This window comes from Caretta caretta, chromosome 10 (assembly GCF_965140235.1).
Source record: "Caretta caretta isolate rCarCar2 chromosome 10, rCarCar1.hap1, whole genome shotgun sequence".
Classification (NCBI taxonomy): Eukaryota; Metazoa; Chordata; order Testudines; family Cheloniidae; genus Caretta; species Caretta caretta.
This window is the reverse complement of record NC_134215.1, coordinates 37,605,887-37,632,454: the sequence shown is the minus strand read 5'-3', so window position 1 is coordinate 37,632,454 and position 26,568 is coordinate 37,605,887. Positions and strand designations below refer to the sequence as shown.

The 26,568-nt window shown below is 45.6% G+C and overlaps 1 long non-coding RNA gene across 1 annotated transcript in view; it reads left to right on the top strand.

Annotated features, from left to right (window-relative positions):
* The window catches only part of LOC125644313 (uncharacterized), a 34,600-nt gene extending 12,635 nt beyond the window's left edge, over positions 1-21,965 (top strand). Inside the window, exons 2-3 of the long non-coding RNA XR_007358959.2 lie at positions 18,786-18,899; positions 20,171-21,965. This is a non-coding gene — a long non-coding RNA (uncharacterized LOC125644313). The remainder of the gene's footprint in view (positions 1-18,785; positions 18,900-20,170) is intronic.
* Positions 21,966-26,568: the final 4,603 nt, after the last annotated feature.

Sequence of the window (26,568 nt, the reverse complement as noted above, 5' to 3'; positions counted from 1 at the left end):
GGCTTTCAACTTTCTTTCACAGCATTTTTCAACGTCCCTTTTTTGCTGTGCATCCCAGCATCTTTATGAGAAGGGATGGATCCCACACTGCTCTCCTATGCTCTGTTAACTGTCATGACATCGCAGATGGCAGTACAGTTAATTGTGAAGTTCCCTAACTGAAGAAGACTCCCAGTCGCATGACATGCTGTGTGATATGGATAGGAGCAACTTTAGATTGCTTTTGGCATTCGCAGAACAGCTGCATAGGGTAGACCGTTGCTTTGGGCTTGGGAAATGAATGGTGGGATTGTATCATCATGCAGGTGTGGGATGATGAGCAGTGGCTACAGAATTTTCGGATGTGGAAAGCCACCTTTCTGGAATTGTGTGTGGAGCTCGTCCCAGCACTGTGGTGCAAGGACACCAGAATGAGAGCTGCCCTATCAGTAGAAAAGCATGTTGCAATCGCTGTGTGGAAGCTGGTGACTCCAGACTGCTGGTCGTGAATCAATTTGGAGTTGGGAAGTCGACAGTTGGGGCTGCATTAGAATCATAGAATATCAGGGTTGGAAGGGACCTCAGGAGGTCATCTAGTCCAATCCCCTGCTCAAAAGCAGGACCAATCCCCAATTAAATCATCCCAGCCAGGGCTTTGTCAAGCCTGACCTTAAAAACTTCTAAGGAAGGAGATTCCACCACCTCCCTAGGCAACGCATTCCAGTGTTTCACCACCCTCCTAGTGAAAAAGTTTTTCCTAATATCCAACCTAAACCTCCCCCACTGCAACTTGAGACCATTACTCCTTGTCCTGTCCTCTTCTACCACTGAGAATAGTCTAGAATCATCCTCTCTGGAACCACCTCTCAGGTAGTTGAAAGCAGCTATCAAATCCCCCCTCATTCTTCTCTTCTGCAGACTAAACAATCCCAGTTCCCACAGCCTCTCCTCATAAGTCATGTGTTCCAGACCCCAAATCATTTTTGTTGCCCTTCGCTGGACTCTTTCCAATTTATCCTTCTTGTAGTGTGGGGCCCAAAACTGGACACAGTACTCCAGATGAGGCCTCACCAATGTCGAATAGAGAACACTTGAATTAATGCAAGTGTGTAGGGCAATTAATTGCATCCGGCTATGAAGGACCGTGACTTTGGGAAATGTGCATGAAATAGTGAACGGCTTTGCAGAAATGGGTTTCCCTAACTGTGGAGGGGTGACAGATGGCACACACATTCCAATTTTGGCAGCAGATCACCTTGCGACGGAGTACATCAATAGGAAGGGGTATTTCTCCATGGTGATTCAGGTGCTTGTGGATCACTGTAGGCGTTTCACTGACATCAACGTGGGGTGGTCCGCGAAGGTGCATGATGCACGTATCTTCAGGAACTCTGTCCTATATAGAAAGCTACAAGTGGGGACTTTCTTTCCAAACCAGAAGATTAAAGTGGGGATGTTGAAATGACCATAGTGATCCTGGGAGACCTGGCGTACCTCTTACAGCTATGGCTCATGAAACCTTACATGGGAAACCTGGACAGCAGTAAGGAGTGGTTCAACAACAGGCTGAGTAGGTGCTGGATGACAGTTGAATGTGCCTTGGCAGATTAAAGGTGCACTGGCAATGCCTTTATGGCAGGTTAGACCTTAATGAGGATAATATTCCCATGGTCATAACCACGTGTTGTACATTGCATAATCTGTGTGAAGCTAAGGGTGAAAGGTTTACTCAGGGGTGGAGAGTTGAGGCAGACCACTTGGCTGCTGATTTTGAGCAGCCAGATACCAGCTATCAGAGGACCCCAGAGGAGGGCAATTCAAATCAGGGAGGCTTTGAGGCAACAGTTTGAAAATGAGAACCAGTAATGAATATGTCTGTGATTGATGCTGCAATGTTACATTACATATAATTTTCCTATGAAGTGATAGTGACATTTGGGGCCTTACATTCCAGCAAGCAAATGAATAAACTGCCTGTGTATGTATTGGTAGTGTCTGCTATCTCAATTTGTAGAAAACAAATAAAGATGAGTTACCATTCAAAAACTTTGTTTTTATTGCACAAGAAACAACACACATGCACATGCTTGGTGAGAAAGGAGGAACCAGGGAAGGGCAGACTTTCAGAGCTCTCTCTAGGCCCAGCTATTGTGAAAGTTGTCCGAGGGGGTGGAGTGAAGGGGAAACCAAGAAGTCCTGGAAAGTGGAAAGGACTGTGCATGCGAAGTTGGGGGGGGGGGGGGGGAGGGGATGGAAAAGAGTTCTGAATGTGCTGCAGGGGAGCATGGACATGGATCTGCTCAGTATGCAGCATTATTAAGGACTTCAGCATCTACGTTTGCTCCTCGATTACTTTAATCATCCACTCAGTAGCGTCCTTAACAAACTTCTGATTCTCTCTTCTGCACTGCCTTTCAGCTTCCCAGCACTCCTTATGTTCCCTTTTCTCTGCGTTGGAGCAATGCAGTACCTCCCGGAACATGTCTTCTTTGCTGCGTCTTGGACGCTTTCTTATCTGGTGGAGTCGCTCGGCCTCTGTGTGGAGCATTCCTGAAGGCCACATCTGCCAAAGCACAAGGGACAATGCACAGAAGCAAGATTGTGCATGAATTAAACAATGTTGAAACATTTCAGTTAAATACACCTTTTGCAACATAGCAATCACTTTCTCACTGACCCTTGGCAAGCACACATCTCTGTGAACACTCAAAGCATGGTGAGTGTTGGTGCGGGAAGGGCACTCCACATGGGGAAAAGAGTATGCACTCTGCAAGGGTTGTGGTGCAGCCAACTAGGAAAAAAATTCTAAAATTCTCCCACATTTTTCCCCAGGTGGGGGTCATTGTAGCAGATATCTCACTGGTAAGAGTAAGCAGGGAAACAAGGGTACTCCATGCTTGTGGGTTCTGCCCTGTGTGCTGCTTTGGTCCCTGCACACGCAATTGCCGAATGGCACAGGAGAGTTTCCTGCAATGGGGAAAGGAACAAAGCTGCTCTGCCATGGAACTTTTGGCAGAGGATTACCTAGTACCTCCAGGAAACTTTCCTGGAGATCTCTCTGGAGGATTTCTGTGAGATCTCGGCATGCATCAACATCCTGTTCCGCCATACCAATTAGCTACACAGGGAAATGTCCAGCTCACAGAAACACAGCCAACCTTCCACATTTCTATACGCTGAACCCACATCCGCACTACACAAACCACAGCCACTTACCAGGAGTCTCCTCTCCTGCTTCTTGCTCGCTGGAGAGCAACTGCTGAGACTGGCTAGACACCTCTGGAGTGGAGAACAGTTCCTGGCTGCCTGCCCCACCGGGCGACCCCGCTGGGAGCGCCACATCATTGTCTAACTTCACCTCTTCATCAATGACTTTGTTCTTTGGGTTAGGTCCTCTTTCTGCCACCTCCAGGCCTGCCGAAGTATCCATGGGGCTCTTGGCGGTGGAGGTGGGGTCATCACCGAGGATAGAGTCCAGCTCCTTATAGAACCGGCAGGTCTTAGGTGCAGCACCGGAGCATTGGTTTGCCTCCCTCACCTTATGGTACACCTGCCTCAGCTCCTTTATCTTCGCTCTGCCTTGCAGCATGTCCCAATCATAGCCCTTTTCGCACAAGCCTCAAGAAATGTGCCCATAGGTATCCCAATTCTTATGACTCAAGCACAGCTGGGACTGCACAGCCTCCTCTCCCCACATACTGAACAGATCCAACAGCTCTGTAGTGGTGGAAACGGGAGAGCGTTTGCTGCGATAACGCACAATGGTCACCTGGGAAGATGCGATGAGACCTCTCCACGCCAAGCCAGCAGGAAATGGAATTTCAAAAATTCCTGGGGCTTCTAAGGGGGAGTGGCGGATAGTTGTTTACCTGGCTGCGGGGCAGCGGAACTCAAACCGCTGACCAGAGCGGTCACAATGGGCATTGTGGGACACCTCCTGGAGGCCGATGAAATGAAGTGTGGTGTCTGCACTGGCACTTTGTCAGCAAAAATTTAGAGGAAAATGACTTATGTTTCTCATTGGGGTGATTGTATTTTGTCGCCAAAATTGGGCATTTTTGCTGACAAAAGTTGCATCGCAGTGTGTATGCATTTTACTATTTTGTCGACAAAAGGCAGCTTTTGTCAACAAAACTTTGTAGTGTAGAGAAGGCCTTACAGGCTGGCTGAAATGTCCACAGGAAGGTTACGCTATTCCACAGCCCATTGTCTTTGTTGATGAGCCATTAGCACCATCTGGCTTCTTCACTCTTGTACTGTTGTACCTGAAAGGCTGGCTGTGGGTGTTTTCCAGGATCAGCCCATTTGAAATACAGATCCATAGTTAATATTTATAACTTCAGGTACAAAAATGATACATGCATACAAATAGGATAATCATATTCAGCAAATCATAACTTTTTCAATGACATGTCATAAGACCCATCTTGTACAAAATGCATTATAGTTATGCCATAATCATATCATAATATCACTATGAAGAATATGGGGTTCAGTGTCACATCCCGAATCTGTTTTCCAAGGTGCAGTGTACCACCGTTTACCAGTTTCACCTTAAACCACTGCTCTTGTATCACACACAGCACCTGAGTTCAATTATAAAACAAAAAGGAAATGTTTTTAAGAAAGAACAGAGATTCAAATAAAAGCCAGTGAGAGAGACAGAAAGAAACGATTACATACTAAAAAAAATCATAACATGCAGTCTAGAAACTAATGTAACTAACGAGGTAACCTCCAGGTCTGGTCTACACTATTCACTTATGTTGACATGTGTTGACCTAGCTGCGGAAGTGTCTTCTCTTAAACTTGGCTCCTGCCGACGTACGTGCCTCTCTCCACCAATTTAGTAACACCACCTCGTCGACCGGCATAGAGTCACAGTTGATTAGGTCAATGCAGTGTCAATGTAGACATTGACTGTTAGTGGCTTTCAGGAGCTGTCCCACAATGCCCCACACTGACAATACAATCGGTACAAGTGCTCTTGGTGAGGATGTGCATCACCGACACAAGGAACAAGTCTGCACACACACACACACACATTTAATAATTGCGGTGACTCTATGCTAACATAAGTTATGTTGACATAATTTTGTAGTGTAGACATGGCCTCAGTCTAAAGAAGTTTTCCTCACCCAATGTCCTCCCAGTGTATTTCAGCCAGGTTAGGCTTTGATCTTTCTCTCATGAAGCATGCAACACTGCAGCTTGCCTCCTCCTGAATGATACAGCCTAGTCTCTCTGCCTACAGTTATAGCCCAAAGTTTCATTGTTTTTAGTGGTAAATGGGGCTTCCCCACCCCACTGATTCACTTCTTCCTGTACATTTCCTCTCTTCAGAGATTTCATAATCCTTCATTAGCATTTGGCTCAGACTGTAAATGGGTGCCCATTGTGAACCCAGCCAATAGTCAATGAACATGTCAACAGATAGGTGGATAAACATAGCAGGGAAAATCCTGCTTTTCACCTTTCCAGGTGATCAACTTCCAAGTTGCATACCTTATTAACGTGATTTTCAGCATAGATGCGTATCTCCTTCTGTCCATACATTTCATAATTATTAGGATGATATAGCCTTTCATTAGAGACTTTACATGTCACCCTTTGGTGAACTGTTATGTATACATCAGACCCTGGGCAACCCTGTAACCCCTGTGTACCACCTCTGTGCCCTTTGCAAGTTGGCATTAAGAGGTTCCTGGGTCACAGCACTTTACAATGAGCCTAATCTTACAGACCATTGAGAAGTTGCAGCTGGCATGGAATGTCGCTGCCCATCAGTTTGGTGATGCTCGCATATTACACCAACTATCCACTTTGCTTCCGGATGCAATTCCAAGTGTTGATATTGATTTGGAGAGGCCCATGTGATTGGGTCCTGTCAGCTCGAGAGTCCACTATTCCATGAGGTTCAGTCTGATCAGCTGAGGTCTTTTGCGGCACTCTTGTTAACAGCCCTTAGATTAGAATATCAGGGATGTGGAAGGAAAGTATTCTTGGGTGGGGGTGAGGGGCTCACACTTTGGAATTTGCCTCCCATGGTGGAATGGAAGTTTTCTGACCTTCACGGTCTCCTGTAAATTCTGTCTGTTTTTTCAAGGTTTTGCCTGACTGGGTGATTTTGAGGTAGTTAGGTTTATTCCAAGGGGCAGGAGTACTATACATGCATCCAGAAACCATATGATGGTCACATTCTATACATCAGAATAAATAAATACCACTTGAGTAATGCTGTGGATGCTCTTTAAAAGCACCCTAGTCTCCACTAAAACCCTGTGTGCCTTGCCATCAACCCAAACCTTTCAGATCTGTGAACATGACAACACTTGCTTTCCCCCAGAATGACCAGGTGCTTATTCAAGGATAAGCTGATTTTGCCAGATAAAGCCAACCTCTTTGGAAATATCACTGAGTGTTTTTCCTGTGTTAAAAGCTCAGTTTCACTAGCAAGGCTGTATGGCATCACAGTAACGACCAGCAGGGTGTAGTGCAAGTCAGGCTAGAGGTGCATTCACGATGGACCAGAAACAGACCAGCCAGGAGTCACCTAGATTACAACTGAGATGCAAGAGCAAGCTAGTGCAATGCCAGTCTGCACCCTGTGGTCTCAGTCTCTTGCTTTCTTAAGAGTTAAAATGTTCTGAATTTATCAAAGAACTAGAACAATCCAGGGTAAAGTTCCTAGATGGGTCCCGAATGGACAGTACTTACGGCTATCCAAATACAATGATCAGGCCACACTGATTGGCCAGACCTAGCATTGGAGTTCCACAGCATCAACCTCCATGGCACTAAGCTGCTCTCTGAACTGGCTGTGTTCTCATCTAGCACAAACCAATTACTGTTTCCAAAAGGTGTGAAACAGCAACCGGTCAAATGTAGGCTCCATGGGGGCCCTGACCTGGGCTCCAGTTCCCTCCCAGCCTCTCACATCTGTGCTTGGGAGTGAATTGCCACTCTGTACCAGAGCCACCCCCTCCTCCACACACTCTGTTTTCATTAACGTGCTTTCTTGGGCTAAGGATAGTTCTCATTTCCAGCTGAACAAACATGTATATGTTACATTTACCATGGCATGTAAAACCCAGCTCAGTGCTAATAGGCATCCCTCCCCCGCCCCATTGCCACCTTTGTGCAGTTGGCGGGACAAAAAAGTGGCCTTATTACCTGGCTTATTATCGGCACGGGACTGTAATTTATGGAGTATGCTTGGTAAAGTGCCATGTCGAAAACATTTACGGCCCACTTACAGTCCCGCAGGGTGGTGGGGAGGGAGAAGGGCTTAGGAGAGGAAAGCAGTTGTTCCACCCTTAGAAAATGCTGCAGACCCTGAGAGCTTCGTCTCCTCTCCCACAGCAAAGTTCTGAAACCCCATTGGAATGGCAATCTCAGCAGCCTCCCATCGCACCTTTGTACAGCCTAGAGGCAGCAGTAGGTAGGGGTGGGCTGCATTGAAGAGTTGGTTGAAGATGGTGGCTCCCTCGGTGTATACATTTGTGGGTGCCCAAAAGTCTCTTACAATGTGGTCTGCATGGTGGGAAAAGATTGCCCCCTGGGCACCTCCCTTCTGACTGGTGATTGCACGGGCCACCTCCCTTTCCATTTGCATTGGCATCACATATGCTGACAATTCCAGAAATTGCCTGCATGGCAACAGGGTACTAGGTCTTTGTAACTAACTGTCTTCACTGTGTTAAATGTTAATCACTTTGAGCCTGATTCCTTATTGCCTTGCACCTTATGCAGTCATTACACAAGTGCAAAGGGAGGGAAAAACACAGTTAATTGGATTTGATAGCACTTAGCACCTAGTTTATACTGGTGTCACTGACAGCACAAACAGCACAGCAACAGAGAATCAGAGCCACTATCTACTTTTGCTCTTAATGTCATCTCCCTGCTCACATCTGTTCCATTCCCCTCTTTCCTACTGCTTCCTGGCACCGATTTCTCTGTTGTCTCCTCTCCCCAGCCAACCAGTCCTTTTCTCCCCCTGCTTCCCTGAACATAGTGCTGGCCTGATTCCATTCTTCCCTGTATGCTTGGACATTCTGTTCTTGCTGGTGCATGGTAGCTCTAGCCTCATTGGTGACGCTGGTCCCTGAGTTTGTGGCTTCTGTGTCTTCTCCCTCCTCCCATTTATGTAGGAGTGGCTCCTAGAGGAGGCCTCTAGACTGGCTCATCCTTGAAGAGCATGGAGGCCTGTAGAAGCACCATCCTGGAAACAAGGAGGAGAGACAGCACCATGTAAGCAGCTGTCTCTCTGCAGATCCCCAGTTTGGGAACTGAGGCATTATTCCAGCTTAGCCTCCCTACATCTCTCAGACTTGCTTACAGAAATGTAACCTACACCCTCTCTTAACATTACTTTGGATTTGGCTGGCAAGTACGTTGGGGACGGAAGGGGTGCGCAAATCTTTGTAGCCTCACAGCAGATGGCCTTGACTCTGGACTTGTTCAGTGGACAGAGATTCGATGCATGCAAGGAAAAAACACACACATTAGTACTTACTGTTCCATGGAAGAGATCTGTGGATAAATGAGGCGGCATTGCCCAGGCCAGAGGTATGCTGAGTGTTTCACAGAAATGGAGAAGAGCCCTTCTGGACCAGTCCTGCTGGCCCTCTGCCCTTTCCCACATTTCTTCCAAGAGGTCCATAAATCCCACTTCCTGTTCTCTTTGTACGTTGTTCATCAATCGTCAACTCTTCAGAGAGAGAGATCCTTGTCTGTAAAGTATCTTGGCCATGATTGTGGCTTTATTCATGGTAACCTCTTAGATCACCTAGTCCGCTGCCAGAGGCCAGAGCAGGGCTGCTTGCTGAGTGGCCTCCACTGAGATCCAGATTGTTACATTTGCTTGTGGAGGGTGTCACAGTTCAAGGCAGCAGCACCTGTGTTTCCCCATAGTGGCTCAGCAGGGCACCCAGGCTTGGCTTCTGGCTCCCTAGCCATTGCCTCTTTTGGGTGGAGGAGACATGCGTATCTCTTTCTGACCAGGTATTTTCAGGCTGCACAACTCCCTCATTATACTGTTAACTCACCAGCAAAGTCAGACTGCACAAGTGGGCCTGCTTGCTTTTTCTTCAGAGATTAATAACAGTGTAACTGCCCATGGTTAACCTATCACACAGGTCTTTCTGTGCAAGCTTATTTATTCTTCGGGTAAAAGCACTACAGAGAAAATAGTAAAACCAATAAAAGAACCTACGTGGATGCTAATAAGCTTATCATAGATCACCCCAACTCCAACATCGACTCTGACAGAATTCTTCAAACCCTACAAAGGGGTCTCTTTGATAAGTTCATAACAGCCTCAGCTCAGAGTCAGAACCCAAGTACTCATGAAAAGTTTAGACTATACTTTAGGGATCTTTGATCTGGAGTTTCCAGGAGCAGGGAATGAGTAGACAATGAATTTTTCTTCCCAAGGCATAGCTTCAAATGGCCTCCCAAGTACCTCCTAGGAAACCCACTTCACATGTATTGTCCAAAACAGAAAAGGAGTACTTGTGGCACCTTAGAGACTAACAAATTTATTTGAGCAAAAGCTTTTGTGAGCTACAGCTCACTTCATCAGATGCATAACATGGTGCTACTCTGAAAATTGTCCAAAACAGTTCTCTGAAGTTCCTAACATGTACGTTAGTCATGTTCCTGGCAAAGTTACATCCAATCCTACAATAACATATCAAATTGCTTTTTAATACAATGGACCCCAAAGGTATTAAACTTAATTCAATAACATTTAAGTGAATTCAATAGATTTTATCCAGGATATTGCAGGAAATTACCATCTGTCACAGAGGGCCTCTTGTAGCTGCTAGTTATTTCAGGTTGTTTGGATGGTGGGCACCTGTCTTGTCCAGCTGCCCCAACTCAAGGGTGAGGGGCTGGGAGTAGTGCATTGTTGTCTGAGGCATCCATCATCTTCAGGAAGAGATGGGAGAAAAACTTTGCCTGAACGTGCCCACTGACAGGGAGCATTTGTTGGGGTTGCAGAATGAGTAGTGGTGGGACCTGCTCAGCTGGTGGGATGGTAGCAATGACTCAGTACTTGGAAGGGATTCAGCACGGGAGCAAGCCAGGGAATCCTCAGGGGTGGGGGTGGGGATTCAAAGACAAGAATGATTGGCATTGGCTTTAGACAGGTGTCCTCTCATTCTAGGCTGCTTGGACCAACCAGCCCCTTGATTCTCAGACATAGGGCTTGATCCTGCAGCACAAAGGTAGGTGTGAAGTGTTGAGCAAGACAGAAAGGGCAGGATCTTCAGCCTCCATTAATGAAAATGTGGTTGTATGGCCACAAAGTTACTGCTGTCCAGTGGCAGTAGTGAGACCACCAGTGATGGGCATCTCAGCAGAGTGAGCCCGTCTCCTGAGACATGCCCATTCTCCACCCACCACACTCCCCTCCTTTCCTCTCCAGAGCAGAGTATAGAAGCAGCCAGTTAAGGTTTGGGATTTACATATTTGCAACACCCACATGTAGCCTCTGCTTATGTGCTTCTGCTAGAGCACTGCACATTCCTTGCTGTTTGCCATGCAAAGGCCTTCAAGCTCAGACCCTCAGGAACACGGTGACATGAGTAATACAATGAACATAACATAAGAACATAAGAACGGCCATACTGGATCAGCTCAATGGTCCATCTAGCCCAGTATCCTGTCTGCCGACAGTGGCCAATGCCAGGTGCTTCAAAGGTAATGAACAAAACAGGCAATGACTGAGTGAGCGATCCTCTGTTGTCCATTCCCAGCTTCTGGCAAACAGAGGCTAGGGACACCATCCCTGCCTATCCTGGCTAATAGCCATTGATAAACCTATCCTCCATGAATTTATCTAGTTCTTTTTTGAATCCTGTTATAGTCTTGGCCTTCACAACATCCTCTGGCAATGAGTTCCACAGGTTGATTGTGCGTTGTGTGAAGAAATGCTTCCTTTTGATTGTTTTAAACCTGCTGCCTATTCATTTCATTGGGTGACCCCAAGTTCTTGTGTTATGAGGAGTAAATAACTCTGCCTTATTTACTTTCTCCACACCTGTAATGATTTTATAAACCTGTATCATATCCTCCCTTAGTCATCTCTTTTCCAAGATGAAAAGTCCCAGTCTTATTAATCTCTCCTCATATGGAAGCTGTTCCATACCCCTAATAGTTTTTGTTGCACTTTTCTGTACCTTTTTCAATTCCAATATATCTTTTTTTGATATGGGGTGATCAGATCTGCACGCAGTATTCAAGATGTGGGTGTACCATAGATTTATATAGAGGTGTGACGGGGTTTAACTCACCACCGCTGGCGCCTCCTGCTGGTCGCTCCGGGAATTAGCTCTCAACTGCTGCAGAGAGCCCTTGACGCATGGTGTCGGGCCCATCATTTGCTCTGCTGCCCTGGGACCTGCATTGCTCCCTGCTCAGCGACATCCTCTTCAGGGCAGTCCTCGTCTGCTTCAGGACACTGCCCTCCGGCAGTGCCCACTGCTTCAGCCTCACCCCCTTCTGGGGGGTGTGTGTTGTTAACAGCAGTCCTTCTGTCCGCACCTGCCTCGGTGGCCAATCGCAACCCTGTAGTCTAGCCCCATCTCTCAGGGCAAATTGCAGTCTGTCTCGGCCCCTCTCCTCAATGGCCAGGTGCAGTGCAAAGGGGGAAAGGGGGGGACCCAGGCCCACCCGCTACTTTGGGTCCCGACCCAGGGACCCTCTTTCTGCCCTTCTTCCTTCCCCTCTTGCCTGCTCAGTTTCCCTGGGCCCCTTCCCCTTTGGCCCTATGCACCTTCCTGACCCTTTGCAGCAGGGCCGCAGCCTGGCAAGTAATGAGCTAGAGCCCCTATCTGCTCCCCCAAGCCTGCCCAGCACTGCTCTCTTCAAGGTGCTGCTCCTTTCATCAGGAGCCAGACCTTCTCCCTTGTTGACCAGGGAGTGACCACCTTCTCCCTAGCTGGGCAGCCTTTATATAGGACCTAACCCGGTCCTGATTGGCTGCCCCTTCCCCCACCCTGATTGGCTCTCCCCAGGCCTTCACTGATTGGCTGCTGCTATGCGCAGCCCCTCTGGCCTGGTTCAGCCCTTTTTCTCAGGGGGTGGGGCTCTGCCCCACCACAAGAGGCAATATGATATTTTCTGTCTTATTATCGTCCCTTTCTTAATGATTTCCAAAATTCTGTTCTCTCTTTTGACTAACGCTGCACATTGAGTGGATGTTTTCAGAGGACTATTCACAATGACTCCAAGATCTCTTTCTTGTGGTAACAGCTAATTTATACCCCATCGTTTTATATGTATATTTGGGATTATGTTTTCCAATGTGCATTACTTTGCATTTATCAACAGTGAATTTCATCTGCCATTTTGTTGCCCAGTCACCCAGTTTTGTGAAATCTCATTGTAACTCTTCACAGTCTGCTTTGGACTTAGCTATCTTGAGTAGTTTTGTATCATCTGCAAATTTTGCCACCTCACTGTTTACTCCTTTATCCAGATCATTTATGAATTTGTTGAACAATACTGGTTCCAGTACAGACCCCTTGGGGCCACTACTATTTACCTCTCTCCAGTCTGGAAATGGACCTTTTATTCCTACCCTTTGTTTCCTATCTTTTAACCTGTTACAGATCCGTGAGAGGACCTTCCCTCTTACCCCATAGTAGCTTACTTTGCTTTAGAGTCTTTGGCGAGGGGCCTTGTCAAAGGCTTTCTGAAAATCTTAGTACACTACGTCCGCTGGATCACTCTTGTCCACAGGTTCAGATTAAGACATAAGATAACTAAGCTACATTTTAGGGCCTCACAATATGAGGGGCCCCTAAAAAAGAAAAACTGACTCCATTTCAAATTTTATCAAAATTTTATCAAAATAGGTTGATAAATAAAGGCGATATGGGAAAAAGAAGATTCTCTCTAAATATAGACTTTTTCATTCAAATATGACAAAAATATACACATCTTGCGACACAAATACCCTTACCATACCCTTACCCTTCACTAATTGTTCATTATTGACATGCGAGAGGCCAGGGCTGAGAAAAAACCGATAATTTCACTTGTAAAATTAGTATTTCTATGAGTAAGTCTGCTATCAGTCTCTTACGGCAGAGTTTTGTTGGGCAGCTGCTACTGGTAAAATTCTGACTGTGCATTCACAACGTATTTAAATAAATAAATAATCTCACTGCCGATAAAATCAGGAAAAATGTGAGGTTGGAGACTGCAGTGTCGTGAAGCAATCCTGCCACGCTCATACTTGTATGGGACTTGTCCTATGAGTGACATCATGTATAGCATCCCCCTTGGCAGGTAATAGCCGGAAGGCCTCCATCTTTTGTTTATGGTCCAGCAAGCTCAGTTGTATAGTGCCTTTGTGTTTTTCTTCATTTTCTTAAGTGTTAGTGTGTTCTTTCTTCTTTTGATCTGTACATATGTACTAAAATTGTGTATTTTAGTGTGCGTGCTGCTTTCTGCTTCATGCGCTATCCATGCTTCACATGATTGAGTTTGCAGGTGATTGTCTTATGGACTTGGTTTGAGTGGATCTTGAGGAGGATAAATTTGTGTTGGCTTCTTCTGTCAGTATTTTGAGTACTTGGTGAGAAAGTTATTTGAAACTATGTGATTTATAGGCTATTAAGGCCTATAATATTTATTATATTTGCTTAAATATAGGTTAGTTTTTCTTACTTTCTCAATGCCTGTCTAGAGATTACCAGTCTTTTTTCTGGTAAATTCTTTCTTTCTTTTTTGCACATATAGTTTGTTGTCACTCTGTATGTCCAAGGTGTTTACTTGAGATTAATTAGTGGTCCTGGGGGAGACAGAGGATAGAGAGGCGAACGTGAAGAGAGATACCAAGTGTCAGAAGGGTAGCCATGTTAGTCTGTATCCACAAAAACTACAAGGAGTCCGGTGGCACCTTAAAGACTAACAGATTTATTTGGGCATAAGCTATTGTGGGTAAAAAACCATGATAGGGTGGGTTTTTTACCCACAAAAGCTTATGCCCAAATAAATCTGTTAGTCTATGAAGAGAGATGTCTGCCTAGAAAATGCTTCAAGAAAATCTATCTGCCCTAAGCATTCTGTGCATTGAAAGTGACAAATGCCATAGCTCATCATTTGAGGACATTATCAATGACTTTGCTCTCCAAAAATCATAAAAGAAAATGTAAATTTCAGTTTTAAAATTGATGTGATGTGCAAACAGACATACTGCAGGTTGTACTGCTTCCATTAAGTAAGCTGGTCTGTGTAACTGTAACTGCTTTTGTGTTGCTGTAGATATAAAGTTTTCATATCTACTAAGAAATAATAGATGAAAATATATTAATTTGAAACTATTTTATAATGCAAACAGCCATATTGCAAGATGTGTTTTAGTTAGATTATTATTCTATTTTTACAACTTCACCTTTGTATATATGCAAATATAAAGCTTTCATGTTTATATATTCAATGTCCTTTCTGTGAAAATAATACATTACTTTTTTTTATTCTATGGGACCTCTTACACTTGACATAGTTTAGGGCCTCAGAATGTCATAATCCAGCCCTGCTTGTCCACATACTTGTTGACTCCCTCAAAAAATTTTAATAGATTGGCAAAACATGATTTCCCTTTACAAAAACCATGTTGACTCTTCTCCAACAAATCATGTTCATCCATGTGTCTGTTCTTTACTATAGTTTCAACCAATTTGCCTGGCACTGAAGTTAGTCTTACTGGCCTGTAATTGTCAGAGTCGCCTCTGGAGCCTTTGTAAAAAATTGACAGGTTTCAGAGTAACAGCTGTGTTAGTCTGTATTCGTAAAAAGAAAAGGAGTACTTGTGGCACCTTAGAGACTAACCAATTTATTTGAGCATAAGCTTTCGTGAGCTACAGCTCACTGTAGCTCACGAAAGCTTATGCTCAAATAAATTGGTTAGTCTCTAAGGTGCCACAAGTACTCCTTTTCTTTTTGTAAAAAATTGGTGTCACAGTAGCTATCCTCCAGTCATTTGGTACAGAAGCTGATTTAAATGATAGGTTACATACCACAGTTAGCAGTTCTACAATTTCACATTTGAGTTCCTTCAGAACTCTTGGATGATACCATCTGCGCCTGGTGAGTTATTACTGTTTAATTTATCAATTTGTTCCAAAACCTCCTCTAATCTGGGAAAGAATGACTCAGGTTTGGGAATCTCCCTCACATCCTCAGCTGTGAAGACTGATGCAAAGAATTCATTTAGTTTCTCCGCAATGGCCTTATTGTTCTTGAGTGCTCCTTTAGCATCTCATTTGTCCAGTGGCGATGTACAGCGATAGAGTGGGGACCGGCTCATAGTGAATTCCAAACCCCCTCAACAGTACAGGGGAAGCAAAGTCCTCAAATGCCTCTGTGCATCCCAAAGGTTAGATTTCATTTCGGGTTACACCGAAACCTCTGCTTAGTGTGAAACTGTTCAGTGGAAAACCCCCACACCATACCTGCCTTGAGAGGGTTCACTATATGTGCACCTGATACAAGTCAAAACGTGGGATTGACTTTCCTCTCTGCCTGTTTAGCTTTTGGCATGCGTAACTGTACTCTGGCAGGCAGGGTGAATTTAATTCTCCAAGGTTGTTAAACAGATCATTTCCCTCTTTAAAGAAAGGGAGGGTTGGGGGCACTCAATCAACCAGCAGCCAGCCCTGCCCATGCAGAGTCCCAACTTTCTCCTTCCCCACTCCCAGGTTCTCCGTGACGTTAGACATGTGGAGCTGGATCTGTATGAAAGCACACACACATCTGGCAGTTCCTTCAGTTAATTGGGCAATTATTCATCCTGCTCTTGCTGGAAGCAGCTTGCCATTACTGGGCCAAAACCAACAACAACAGAGTGTGGGTTTTCTCCTCCCCCTGGCTTCCGTCCTCTTAAAATATGTAGGCATGGAATTGAGGGGCCAGGGGGGTGAGGAGAAAGAGGAGGGGCCCACTTCAGGCTGCTGATCATGGTGACTGAGACAAATATCTTTTTCAGCATGACAGACAAGTATCTCCGGCAGCTGAAGAACACAGGCATGGGTTTCCCCTGTGGCATGCAGGGGAAGGAGGCAAAGCCATGGAATGCCAGGAGAATCAAAGTCAATTTGTTTGGGGTTTTATGGGGCAACTTGGCAGGCTACAGCATTGGGGAAGGCTGGGTAGGCCCAAGCGGGCTGTGTAACATTGCCATATATAAGTTGCCATGATTGCCCATAGTCCACCTGAGCAAGAGTGTGAAATCCCTCATCCACCTTCTTCACCCCTGGGTCCCCCTCTTTCTCCATGCCTAGCTTCCCCCATCCTAGTTTGGTGACATGATCCTCTAGACAGAAGGACCTCCTCTGAAGCAGGGATTCATGGTGCTTTAGAGTTCACCCCAGTTCTTGTTGATATAAGCTGAAACACTTTCTTTGAATTTTGGTTGTTGGGTTTAGTATGTGGGTGTCGGGTGGTGTTGGTGGCCTTAAACTCTATGACTGCATGATATCGTGGTTTTATCTACCTCTCTTCTCATCTCAAAACTCTCATGTCCTGGGGCACTCCACCATTGCATATTGTTGGGATGGAGTCATGTCTGGAGGCCATTTGCACTGGAACAGAGAGTGATTGCTCATTTGAGTGCTCTGCCCTTTCCCTGATTGCTGCGTAGGCTTACAGGAAACTTGATCTTTTCCACAAAACCCCCACTGGTTTCACCCACTGGTAGAAAAACTGGCCTCCTCCTCTAGAATTGACCCTACCTTTGCTGGATTTCAATTCTGCACCTAACATGTCTGTTTCCCCCTTTGATTGAAAACAGATCTCTGTTGCTCTAAGATATTGTGCAAAACCATGGAAGAGTCTGAAGTGTAAGCAGCATCAGTGTAATTAAAGACAGTGTAATTGCTTCCAAGCAAGCTGCTTCAAATCCAGAATTGGAGGTGAATGAGTGGAGGGTTCTACTTTTTCCTTCATTCCTTGCCTCCTTCTCTCTTTCCTGATTCAGCTCTTCTCTTCAAGAATCATGGTGTAATTTACTCAAGGTTTCTTTTAGACTAATGAGAATCAGACAGACAGTTTGCACTGTTCAAAGATACAACAAAGGATTTATGTAGCCAGGCAGACAGATTTCACAATGATAACACAACCAGCAGGGTTGTTGAAGGGCCTTTGAACAGGTAATCTAATGCAAACAGTTGATCAGGGCACCTGAAACAGAATCGGTTACACATTACTGATTAGTGGCTTCCAGCCAGCAACAGATCAATGACTGCTATTTTCTTAAAAAGAAAAGGAGGACTTGTGGCACCTTAGAGACTAACCAGTTTATTTGAGCATAAGCTTTCGTGAGCTACAGCTCACTTCATCGGATGCATACTGTGGAAATGCATCCGATGAAGTGAGCTGTAGCTCACGAAAGCTTATGCTCAAATAAATTGGTTAGTCTCTAAGGTGCCACAAGTCCTCCTTTTCTTTCTGCGGATACAGACTAACACGGCGGCTACTCTGAAACCTGCTATTTTCTTGTAGGTTGCATGTAGTAGGGTAGCACGTGTGAATTGCTGAGTGAGACAGTGGCCGTCTTGTGCTTCACAGCACCTGGCACAGCATTTCCAAGAAAATTTCTGGAAGTGAAGGGTGGTGATGGAGCAGACTACGTTCTGGGGGACACTGGCACTGGGCTATCCCACCCCTCTGGGTTTCCCTTTATGTGCTGTGCTGAGAGCCAAAAACTCCCATCGATTTCCCTGGAAGTTGAGGGCACTCAACACTGTGCAGAACTGGGCTGTCAAGCAGGCAGTACAGTTCAAGGGTTGGTGAAATGGGCTAGCCCACATTTTGAAAGGTGGTCAAAGTGCTGAGCATTCAGCAGCTCATAAAGATCAGGCCAGTCACTTGAGTTTCTCCAATTTGTAAAGTGTGTTGGGGTAAAAGTACTCCTACAAAGGCAAGCAATTGAGTAGTTAAATCATGTTTATACAGTGCTTGATGGTGAAAAGTTCTATTACTACCTAAGATACATATACGGCCCCCAGTAATGTAGTGTTTGAGTACCTTACAACACCCCTTTGAGCAGGGCTGGCCTTACCATGAGGCGAACTCGGCCGCCTCAGGTGCCAGACTGTGGGGGAGGGGGGCGCCACACTGTGGCAGCTCAGACAATGACATGGGGAAATGAAATGCTTTCAAGGTACAATGCTGCTTTGCACGGCAGCCTCCATCTCAAGATCTCCAAGTGCTTCACACACATTAATACATTCAGCCTCACAACCACCCCAGAGAGGAAGGGAAGGATCCTTATCCCTGCTTCACAGATGGGAAAACAAAGGCACAGAGAGGGTGAAGGGGTTTGGAATATAATCCAGGTTTCCTGACTTCTAGTTCTTTACTCTCACCTCTAGGGCCTGGACCAAGCTTCCTGCCATAAACTCACCTTCCATGGGTAGAAACTGAAGGGACTTACAGACTTGAGAGCAGTGAGTCTGTTTCAAGTTTATCAGCCACAACGGCACAAAGACCAGAACAGGGCTGGCCTTACTATGAGGCGAACTGAGGCGGCCGCCTCAGGTGCCAGACTGGGGAGGGGGGGCACCACTAGGACCCAGAGTGTAGAAAATTGTGTCTCCTGCTGGTGCATACGTATTCTCTCTGCTCTAGATGCACAGAGATGGTGGAGTGCTGTGCTGGAGGAAGGAGGGCACAAGAGACATAACAGGTAGGCAGGAGAAAAGGTGAGAGGGAATAACAGAAAGCAGCAGGAGCTGCAGGGAGAGAGAGGAGGGGAAGCCTCTTATGTACCTTTCTTCCACCCCCAGGAGCATGGACTGATTAACACCAGCTTCATAGGGAGCTTCCTGTTTCCTGCTGCTTCCCTGAACCCACTTGAGAAGAACAAGCTGTCATGTGCGATATTGATGCGAGTGATTTAGGTGAGGAACCGAAAGCCCTTTCAAGATACATTTCAGCAGGATCAACTCCAAAGGCTGTTCTGGAATATATGAACACAAATAAGATGACCACCCTCTTTCCAAATGCTTTTGTTGCTCTGCGCATACTTCTAACACTTCTTGTAACAATTGCCAGTGGAGAACGCAGCTTCTCCAAGCTGAAGTTAATAAAAACACATCTACACTCCATAATGACACAGGAGAGGCTGGTCGGCCTTGCAACCATCTCAGTAGAGCATGAGCTGGCCCAGGCTGTGGTCCTTCAGGAAGCAGTTCAAATCTTTGCAACCAAGAAGGCGCGGAAAGCACCACTTTGATTATTCAAACAGATAAAAACGCAAGTGTTTACTATGCAGACTAGAAAAGTTACATTTGCTGTTCCGGTGTTTGAAAGTTAAGTGTTACTTAAAATTTTTGAATAAGGCATTTTAAGATGTTCTTCTTTATTAGGGTAGGTAGCAGAGCAGTACCATGAAAGGAATAGAACAGGAAGAAGGCAGAATTGAGATCTTTCAAAGTTTTGGCCCAAGCGAGGGGGCATGGGGGCGTCATTTGAGCTCCCCGCCTCAGGCGCCAAAATGTTGTGGGCCAGCCCTGCCTGTGAGATAGGGAAGTATTATTCCTAGTTTTACCAATGTGGGAGAACTGAGGTAAAGAGAGACAAAACAAAGTGATTTTATCAAGATCAAACACAGGGATAAGAGACCCACAGCAGGGCCCCTGTTGGCTTGCATCAGCTGACTTGGGCTAAAAATGGCTGTGTAGAGGTTTGGGCTCAAGCGCCACCCTGAGCTCTGAGGCTCTCCACTCTCCCAGGGTACCAGAGCTCATGCTCTAGCCACTACATAGTCACTTTTCAGCCTCAGAGCCTGAGTCTTGTATACCCAAGTCAGATGACTTGCACCAGCCATGGCTTTTTTTTTTTTTAATCTCTCTGTAGGCAGAGCTTCAGAGAGCAGGGAATTGAGCCTTGGACTCCAAAATTTCAGACTAGCACCCTAACCACTTGACCATCCTTCTTCTTTGATAACTACTGTTAATTGCACCCATTGGAGATTTAATAAAGGAAAGCAACAGTCACTGATGACTGAGTTAAAATGGAAAGAAAGCAATCCAGAGTAAAAGTCTTCATCTAGTGTCAGCCTGCAGAAATGGGAGCAATATGAGATGAGTTCACTTCAGAATTAGAAGACCTAGTTAGAAAGCCCAGGTGACAAAGCCTAAAAGCAAAACTTGTCTCATCTGTTTTTCAGCAGTTAATTCATTAGCAAGAGGCTAACTGGAGAAGTCACCCAAACAGTAGGAGATGAAGATGAAAAGCCTCAGAAAATGTGGACAAAGCCAGGAGAACAAATGAAAACACAAGTGGCCTGAGGCTTAATGAGGAGTGGTTCTGAGCTGGATCTACCATTCGGTTCTGAGGGGATGATTAGACCCACAAATCACTTAGAGAGAACAATAAGAAACGCAGGATTTGAATCTGGAAGACGTACAACCTGGGCATTTAAATTAAACAACTGAGAACCAGGCCTGGCAGGGTGCCTCCAGCTCTCACTGAAGTCATTGGACAGACTCCCATTGCCATCAATGAGAGCTGAATTGGGACCCTTGCGAAGATGTATTGAACACAGACAAACCCAACAAAATAAAACCAGATGATGCAGCCCACTCAGCACAACCACAGGGAGCTTGTTACGAAACCTTTTAACAAGGCAGTTACTGTGAAATAGCCATCCCCAACCCAGACTAAAAAGGCTCAAGGGGAGGACAGAGACATGGGAGACGATCCAGGGTGTAGAGCACTTTCAAGACAGAGGGAAACAATATAGGGTGGGAATTGTTTGTACTACAGGGATCCGATTAGTCGTGTTGCTTAATGCATTGCTTAAAGGGGCTCAGATCATAGAATCATAGAATATCAGGGTTGGAAGGGACCTCAGGAGGTCATCTAGTCCAACCCTCTGTTCAAAGCAGGACCAATCCCCAACTAAATCATCCCAGCTAGGGCTTTGTCAAGCCTGACCTTAAAACCCTCTAAGGTTTGTCAATTTAACAAAGAAATTGATATGTATCAGGCTTGTTATGCCAAGGGGAGCCTCTGACACACTTCAAACCAAACACATTGCTTCACCACCCTCCTAGTGAAAAAGTTTTTCCTAATATCCAACTTAAACCTCCCGCACTGCCACTTGAGACCATTACTCCTCGTTCTGTCATCTGGTACCACTGAGAATGGGTTACCTAGGGTTGTGTCTCGGACCGGAGATATTGGCTAGTGTCATTTGGTTGCCCAATCCAAAGAGCAGCTTACATGCCAGTGGCTGTGTGTGAACAGCCCAGGAGTGGGGGTTCTCACAGTGGAGCAGGGTAAGGCTGGCTCCCAGAGTCAAGGACTGGAATGACCTAGCAGATCACCGATCCAGGTAACACCAGGGGAGAACATCACAGTAGGTTCTTTGGAAAGGTAGAAAGAATAGGATTGGCTGAACAAGCCCATGCTCTAGAAGTAGGAATTTCTCTTTGCCCTCACTGCCCAAATAACTTGGCATTACCATTTGTCTGTCAGCTGGGGGCTCTGGGCCGTACCATAATGCAAATAACAGTAACAATGAATAATGGCAGGCTAGTGAGAGGGGAAAATGGTCGGTCTGATTTTCCAAGTTACTCATACTCATAGACTTTAAGATCAGAAGGGACCATTGTGATCATCTAGTCTGACCTCCTGCACATTGCAGACCACAGAAGCTTGACAACCCACTCCTGCAATAGACCCATATCCTCTGGCTGAGTTACTGACAGACACACCTCTGCAGAGATGTACTATGAACTCTGTCTTCATGCTAGCTATGTTCATTGACTGGTACATCCTGGTTCTAATCATTCTGGAAATACCACAAGAACAGCTTCTCTCATAGTATTTTGTTAAGGAATAGATAAAACTCTTGTATTTGGATTGGATAATAATTAACAGAAGTGGTCAGGTACCAGACAAATATTGATTGCACTGGAGGGGGAGAAAAGTTGCTTCTCTAATAAATTATTCTGGAAAATGGCAACATTTGAAAAATATCTTCAATAAACAGTATTCAACCACGTCTGATATTCAAGAATTCTGTCACTCAAGATATTTTTGGACCTGGACACACACCCATCCCTTGAACTCCCGTCCCTATTATAAATAATATCCAGATGAAAACATCTACCTCTCCTTGGGCCTGTATGAAATTAGTCATCTTTTTTTGAAGCCAAATTTTCTCTACCCAATCACTCTAAGGATCAGGGAGTCTGGGCTGGCCACAGACCCATTTCTACAAATTCTGTAATTGTTAGAAAGGCCAGCATTGAAATCCCTAATTGCTATCTCTACCCCCTTAGAGTAAGGGGAGATCACTGAAAGACCTGCTAGAGAACTTAACCTTCACGCCTTATCCCCTGAAACCCAGAGAAGGAAGCTTGTGGGGGCAGTAGGGTAGCTGCTAAGGCATTCTTTACTCCCCTCAGGCTGTTGAGCACTCTCTGTTCTAGCTGGAGTTGATGGAAACTGTGGGTGTTCCACAGCTGTGGCAATCATGCCCCTGTTCTACCATCTTGGAGGAAGAAGAGAGAAAGAGCCAAGGAGGAGTGAAAAGAGGAGCAGTGGAGACTCCAGCCCTATGGAAAGGGTATTTCTCGTCAGTTACAGATAGAGACCTGGATTCTCATCCCAAACTAGTGTAACTGCATTGACTTCAGAGGAGCTACTTCTGCTTTACAGTTCTGGGAAAGCAGAGTCATGCCCAGAGAGTCTTGCCTCCAGGGAATTCTGACTTGGGCATCCGTGCTGTGGCAGGAAAGAGAGGATAGGTCCAAATAACCTGGTTTAAGGCAGGAAAACTACAGCCAAACTTAATGGAAAGACAGCCAGGAGGTGGAGATAGAAGAGGGCCTGTTTCTTTTGCTGTTAAGATGCTCCCAGATGGAATTTACTTCTTAGACATTTTGTATGGGGGATTATCCCCCACCCAGTGCCCACACTAGCCTGGGATTCAGCTCTACCTTCATTTAATTCTGGATCAGCTAGAGTAGTAGTGGCCAGCCTGCCAGCCAACAGCTCCCACCCAGCAAGAGGGCTGTGCTGGTGAAAATTTCCCAAAGCCCTGATCTCCATTGGTGTAAATAGGCACAGCTCATTGACTTCAGTGGGGCTAAGATTTCAATCTGGGCATGTTGGGGTGTGAGAAGCTGGGAAAAAAGGGGCCCCCTCCTTTGAAAAACATGTTTTTAAAGATTTCAGGCTATAACAGAGATGTTCTAGAAATACAGGGTAGCCACAGTGATGGGTGGGGGGTGAGAGCAATGGATGATCCTTGAGCACCTATATTGCACACACTAAACTGCAGAGATCCCCTATAGAATTGTTTGCATGCCATTGCTCCATGCATTTCAGGGCAGATGGTCCTGCTTTATCATTCCACCTGCTTTGCATTTTTGACTCTGGCCTTGTTTGCTTTCAGTGGTGTTTCAGACTGTGCCTTCTTTCTACAGAGATGCTGGAAATGAGCTCACCTCCCAAGGCAAACAGCTTCAGGGGGCGTGTGGCTGTGGGGAGGAGAGGTCAGTGTGGAGACTCTCTCCTCCCCCAGAAAAGTCTGTGGAGAAATGGTGCATCTTGGCAGTTAATGGTAAAGAAACACAGCATGGGGAGGAACGCAGCCTCTAAGGGTGACTCATAACTCTCAGCACCACCCTCCTAGACTATTCAGTAGCACAGCTGTAAACAACTTCTTAGAGTGAGCCAGCATCTGGGATAATTAGCTCCCCTAAATCCTGGTACCCACTCTTCCCTCATTCAGAGAGTGCTGTCTAAGGGGGCAGGTTATTGCTTATTCACGAGCAGCACTGATTTTCCTCTCCCACCCTCTCTGCTTAGCATTGCTCCTGCCTTGACATCTAGATTCCATCCCCCATCCCTCCACATCCACTGACATTCCCTACCCTTGGAATCAATTTCAGTATATTTATTGGCCTGACAGCGTGAAGCGGTAAATGTTGCCAAAGTCAATGCATCAAGTGTCTGTCTAGGACAGGACTGGGCTGCCTACTCTGTGTCTCCTGAGCTCCCAAGTCTATTTACTTTTCTCTCACCTGGTATTAGAAAAACATTAAACTTTTATTAATTTCCCCCTCTTCCCATTAGCAGATGAAGTGCAGGAATGGACAAATGAGTCACTTTAAAGCAGATTGAGATTTCTTACGATTTTGCTATTAATACTTTAAGAAAGCTGGGGAAAAGGACCAGGAAATTGTTACAGTGAAACCTGTTTTAAAGGACCTGAAAATTATCAGCTTTTTTGTTATTAAGGGCTGAGGGCATTGTATGGATTATGTGTGCGTATTCTTCTGGCTGGTTTCTTTAGACAAAAACTTGCCTCTGTTGTATAGGTTTCACTGTATTTGGTCTGTCAGTTTTTTGAGAGATTAGTAATCTCTTCCTGGGTTTGATGATAGTGTCATAAATTAGAATCAGACACATTTTCTGAGATACAAAAGCAGAGGTGGACACGGCCAACTCCATAATGACTAAGAGCATTGCAGAGGTCTTGAGAAAAATGCTTTGCACTTCTTGGGCTGGATCCTTTGCATGTGCAAATTGGTGTTGTGGTATTGAAGTTAGTGGATTAGTCCTGATTTACAGTAGCTGTGGATCTGGCCGAAGACTATAGAGTCTGGCATGTGTGGCTCTCAAAGGATTTTCCAAAGCAGGGTATTGTCATTGCAGATGGGGAAACAGAGGCACAGAGATTTACACCAGTGGGAGGGCACAATTTATACACTTTGGGACAGGGAAAATGTCTTATTCTAGTGTCCCAATTCTATTACCTGGGTGCTCCTCCCACAATGGGAATTGCACCCAGGTAGGTGAGAACATGTATGTTTATATAGTGCCCTTTATGGTGCACATATATGGTTTGTAATAATAATGACAATAATTCCATGGACGTGCTCCTCAATCCTATTTGCTGTAAATCCAAAAATAGGAGTGAGGAAAGGAGTCAGGATCCTCAGGTGGTGTCAACGGGCATTGTCACTGGAGCTATGCTGATTTACCCCAGTTGAGCAGTTGACCCAGGAAAACAGTGTTTGGTGCAGAAACAAACAAATGCACAACATCTGTGACGAATAATCCAAAGCATCCACATCTGTTATCGCCCACACTCGTAAGACTTATCCCACCTGGATTTCTCACATCAGTGCTTTCAAAGCCAGCGCAGTCGATACACACAAACTGAGATTCAACATTGCTGACACTGAATAAAAGACTTGAAAGCCTCTGTCTGGGTAGTGACCCACTCTTTCCTCATAAATCACCAAGAAGCATAAAAAAGCCATTTTGCGAAAGAGTGGGAAATGAAACTGTGAGTAACAACTTACGGGGACGGCCAGAGGGTCACCTCCTTGACAGTCACCTCCAGACAGTAACCCTAAGCTATATGCAGCAGAATTTCTCAGTACTGATCAGGGTCCCTGCTCATGCTCAGCTCTCCACCCAAAGCAAGCCTCTGGGCTCCTGCAGCCGCTGTTACCAAGGCCCTAATGACCTACCCCCCACTCCCTCCTCCGCTCCCTCCCCAGCAGTCTTGCCATACCCAGTGTTCAAAAATCATGACATACAAAAATAATACACTTTCGTCTTCATTTATTTGCCCTGTGGCTTTTGAGTCTTTAGGGTGCACTCATGTGACATTTACAAGCTTTCTTTGCAGCTTTGAAAGCTAGAAACTTACTTTTTTAGTGAAAGCTGAAATTCTCCTGCAATCACGTAAATGTAGGAGCTGCGGCTTCAAGAAAAATATCAAAAATTGCAAGAGTTGGCAACACTGTGAACATATCTTGTAGGTGTGATTTCTCTGTGAAGTCACCTACCAGCTGAGTGCTCCACTCTCCTAGCACCCATTTTCTTGCACTGCTCCCATGCCTTTCGGAGGACAGGGCTACGCCTGAGTAACAGTCAGGGGAATTAGTGACATTTCTGTTATTTTATTGGTTCTGTTGGCAACCTGCTTTAGGAACTCTGGTGCTCTGGCTCTCAGTGATACCAACAGATGTGTGTACGCAAAGGTACATGAACACTGTCCAACACATATGCACACTCCCCTACCCCCACACATGCACTACACATACACACACGCTCCTGCCCCCATGCATGCACTATGCATGTGCACACATCCCTACCCCCAGGCATGCACTAAACGTGTGCACACCCACCCACATGCATGCTCTATACCCATCTATAAGCATGCACTAGATGCCCATGTGCATGCTCTATGCACATGCACACCCACCCACACATATGCAGTATGAACATGAACACCCACCCAAATGCATACATTACGCACATTCATACACCCACGCACATGTATGCTCTGTGCATGTGCACATATCCACACACGCACAGAATTCAATATCTTTCACATTTGGACTTCTCCTTTCTGGCTATGGGTCGAGGACACCAGCTCCAGCCAATTAGTCCAGGGGTTCCTCTCTACCAGCCACATGGTTGACTCAGACTCTTCACACTGAGGCTGTTACTTACACACCTGACACAACCCACCTCACCAAACGTTTGGCCTTTGCTACCAAAACTCATTTGATGAGTGCTTGGCATTTTGCT